The sequence below is a fragment of the Nannobrachium achirus genome (genome assembly GCF_963921795.1).
Source record: "Nannobrachium achirus genome assembly, chromosome: 17".
Lineage (NCBI taxonomy): Eukaryota > Metazoa > Chordata > Actinopteri > Myctophiformes > Myctophidae > Nannobrachium > Nannobrachium achirus.
Window position 1 is genome coordinate 44,159,322 of NC_137824.1, and position 4,748 is coordinate 44,164,069.

The window sequence follows — 4,748 nt, forward strand, 5'->3', positions numbered from 1 at the left end:
GGCTAGCGCTCATTCTGTTTAACAGGGGGTGTAAGTGTATTTTCCAATGTCATGTCTTGTCGTACATGTGAAGCTATTGACATGCCACAAATAGAACGGGTTACGATAATCATGTTATGCTATGAAATAACTGTTAAATCCTGCATGTTGTTTTATTCATAAAATAAAACCTGATGCCAAGTTCCATTACAGTAGGCCTACTGTACGTTTTGCAATCATATCAATGTTTGTATAATTCTCTCTGTAAGCTATAATAAAGCACTTGTTGAATGGTAACACTTTATATTAAGGTTGCCTTTATAATGCATTATAAGCGCATTTATAATGCATTATAAAGCATTTATAAGGCATTATAACACTCGTTTTGTTGTTTATAATCATGTATAACAGCTTATACCAGCTTATAACCATGTTTATAACGCATTATAAGTGCATGGTTATAATGCATTATTATGCAAAGTGGAACAGCACATTATATCTACCATAACTTACTTAGTTATAAAGGCACATAGGAGTGCTATAATGTGTTATAATGCATTATAACTAATGTGTTTATTAAATATAATAATCATTAATAATATGCTATAGCATGACTTTGAGACCTTTAAGTAAAGTGACAACATTAATGAATGGTTATTAGCAATATTGTATCATAATATAATACCTTATAGCACAACATACCCAGCCAGCACGCCCACATGGGTCCCGCATGGGTATGAGTTGGGCTTCCCTACATGGGCCCCATCTGGGAATGTCCGCGGTTTCCACAAGGGTCCCTCATGGGTTAGCCCACGTGGGCTCAACGTGGGTTCTACATGGGCCCTGGGTTGGCCCCACCTCGGCAAATTTATATGGGACCCAGGTGGGAACCACTTGGGCTAGCCCACGTGGGCTCAACATGGGTTCTATATGGGCTCTGGGTGGGCCCCACCTCGGCAAATTTATATGGGACCCAGGTGGGAACCACTTGGGCTAGCCCACGTGTGCTCAACGTGGGTTCTACATGGGCTCTGGGTGGGCCCCACCTCGGCAAATTTATATGGGACCCAGGTGGGAACCACTTGGGCTAGCCCACGTGGGTTCTATGTGGGAATGTCCGCGGTTTCCACAAGGGTCCCTCGTGGGTTAGCCCACGTGGGCTCTGAGTGGGTTCTGCATGGGTCCTGGGTGGGCCCCACCTTGGTGAATTTATATGGGACCCAGGTGGGAGCCGCTTGGGCTAGCCCACGTAGGCTCTGGGTGGGTTCTGCATGGGTCCTGGGTGGGCCCCACCTTGGTAAATTTATATGGGACCCAGGTGGGAGCCGCTTGGGCTAGCCCACGTAGGCTCTGGGTGGGTTCTGCATGGGTCCTGGGTGGGCCCCACCTTGGTAAATTTATATGGGACCCAGGTGGGAGCCGCTTGGGCTAGCCCACGTAGGCTCTGGGTGGGTTCTGCATGGGTCCTGGGTGGGCCCCACCTTGGTAAATTTATATGGGACCCAGGTGGGAGCCGCTTGGGCTAGCCCACGTAGGCTCTGGGTGGGTTCTGCATGGGTCCTGGGTGGGCCCCACCTTGGCAAATTTATATGGGACCCAGGTGGGAGCCGCTTGGGCTAGCCCACGTAGGCTCTGGGTGGGTTCTGCATGGGTCCTGGGTGGGCCCCACCTTGGCAAATTTATATGGGACCCAGGTGGGAGCCGCTTGGGCTAGCCCGCATGTGCTCTACATGGGTTATACATGGGCCCTGGGTGGGCCCCACCTTGGCAAATTTATATAGGACTCAGGTGGGAACCACTTGGGCAAGCCCACATGGTCCCACCTAGGCAATTCTATGTCGGAACCATAGGGGATAAATGTGGGATCCAAGTGGGCTCAACCTTGCTCCTAGGCAAATGTAAGTAGTTTCTGACTGGGCCTTCGATGTGCGATGGTTCCTTTTGGTCCTAGACATCAACCATATTAATAATTGTAAACAGTAAACACATGAAATATTTTTGCAAGGATGAAAGTAGACAATATATTTTGACAAAGTTTATTAAACAAAAACTTTGTTAATACAAACACAATGTAAATAAAGAGCAGCAGTGTCAAGAGCAGTGTCAAAAGGCACAAATAGCAAATGTACATAAAGAGCAGCAGTGTCAGAGTAAATATACATACGGTATATGTACATATGGTATATACAAAGAAAACACTTAAAATCACTAAAAAAAAAAGGTGGGGAAAAAAACAGCTCCACAGACAAACACTGTGTGTGTGGGTGTTACATGAGCCAAGAGCCAGAGAACACACATCAAATGTACATAAAGAGAAGCAGTGTCACAGCAAATATACATACTGTATATGTACATGTGGTATATAAAAAAACACACTTAAAATGGAAAAAGCTGCTCCACAGACTGCAAACAGAACAAAATGATGAATAAAAATTGTCCAAAAACAAACACTGTGCGTGTGGGTGTTTCTTTGAGCCAACCACAGGGCAGCATTGTGCTGCTGAGGGGAGAGATAGAGAGACAGAGACTTGGTCTACTGGGGAGGTACATCATCCAGCTGAGGACGCTGTACAGTCTGACCTCTGACTCTGTTCCCACCTCTATCGCGAGCACCAATGAACCACTTGGAGATGGCCTTTTCTGCAGCCTGGTGGTTGGTCTCTTGTGTGATAGGGTTTTTCTTAAGTCCCCCTAAAAGAAATGACAAGAAGACAACTGTTAGAATGATGGAATATGAAACCTTTTTGAGTGACATCAGTTCCAATTTTTTTTCATCCCGTTTCCTCTGCTGTATATTTTAATCAGGAACACTCATTTATTGCAACAATTGTAATACAGTTAAACTTGGCATTAAGGATGTTCCCTGAATTTTGTTCATGCTTGCTTGCTATGCAAAACCAGGGAACTTTAAGCAAAACCCCCATAGGGTTACAATAGTAGTAAAATAGCAATATTTTTACATGTTAGCTTGGGTGGATGCTGGGGTGGAGGAGGCAGCATATCCAAGATCAAAACCAAGTAGAGCTATAGTGAATGCAAGTCGTATTTAAAGGAGCCTCCCGTACAGAGCGAGAGCTCAGATTGGATTGTAATGGATTGTAATTGGATTGTAATGATCAGCAGATCTGTGAATGAGGAAAAGGAAAAGGATCTAACTGACAGCTGGTTACAGTTGAGGCGGGCGAGACTCACGTGTGAAGCATAAACTAACACCATTATTCATACTGTGGCATGCCTTAAAATTAAAACATTTAATTAAAGTGACATATAAAGTAAAGTTACACAAAGCAATTCAATACTCAAACATACCATATATGACATCATAAAGGCGCAGGTCTCTGAACTTCCTCTTGTCGTTACGTCCAAAAAGGTTGAACTGTTTTGCCAGATCATGTGACAGGAGGTACGAAACACCTCCGATATCACCCACCATGGCAACCTGAGTGTATGGAAAAAGTCACAGGAAGGAAAAGCTGTAAGTGAACAGCAACAAGCAGTCAATCTATCTTATCACACTTTCACTGCTTGATCCATTTCCCCCCACTGACATGTACCAATACAATACTAGCACATTTTCAAGTGAATAAGATTCAAACTTACAACTCCAGACAAGAACGCAGAGTCGCTCAGCTTCTCGTTCATGGAATCGACATCCACAATGGTTTTCAGTGGGAAGTCTGCTCCTGCAGGTGGTTCCAACAACGACACAGCCAGAGGAGGAGCCTGGTTCCTGAGCACCTGAATAAAATAAGAATACATAGCATTCTTATTTTAGTAGTCTCAACTTGCTGACAGATTAATTCATTGAACGATTATCAGGGATCAGGAAACGGGTTCACTATAAATAAGGATCAAACAGGGATCACTAGAAACGCTTGAATAATTTTTAAGCCAACTAATGTGATTGCCGATCTGCAAACTCACAACACATTGCATAGCGGTGCGATTTGACCTTGATCGGCTATTGTTAAATAGCTGATGTAAATACTGGTTAAATGATTTTGATGCAAGTATGAACTTTTTAGGATGTGATCCTATTCAGAATATGTAATTTTGAACCACTGGTGCAGTGCTTCAAAATTAGGGGTCCAATGGGGTCCCCAGCAAAAAGTTCATATAAGGATCAAAATGTATCTAAATTTAACCAATTATATATACATGATGAATCAGCTATTTGAAAATAACAATAAAAATGATATACCGCTATGCAATATGCTGTGAGGTTGTAGATTGGCAACCCCTTTATAAAAAAACATTGGTCAGAAACTAAATAAGTTTGAAATCAGTCTAGCCTTTCTAGTGAAATATCCCTGTAAGAATCTGATAACTGTTCAATCTATCAACAAGCGTAGAGTGATCCATTATGCATTAAATTGCTGGTTTTACCACTTCAATTATGCTATTCATTCTTCTGAACCAAATGATGAAACCAGACAGCACTGATTCACACTCTCACAGTGAAGAATCTCAGCAAAACTTGTGACCAGACAGTGGTCCCAAAAGGGCTTACCAACTAGTAGCTCGCATGATGCTAGATGCAGAATACACCAAAATTAGAGTGACAATCTTTAACTCAAATATTTGCTTCTGGGGGTCCCTGGAACAAAGTATTTTGCGTTGGGGGTCTGTGACCAAATACATGTCATTTTGGTGGTACTCTACATGACAAAGAATGGGAACCACTGATAGCAACATATGTTTTTTGTTAAAAAAAAAGGATTTAAGACATGTGTAGAATCTGCCTATATCAGTGGTTAATTGAGGACCCC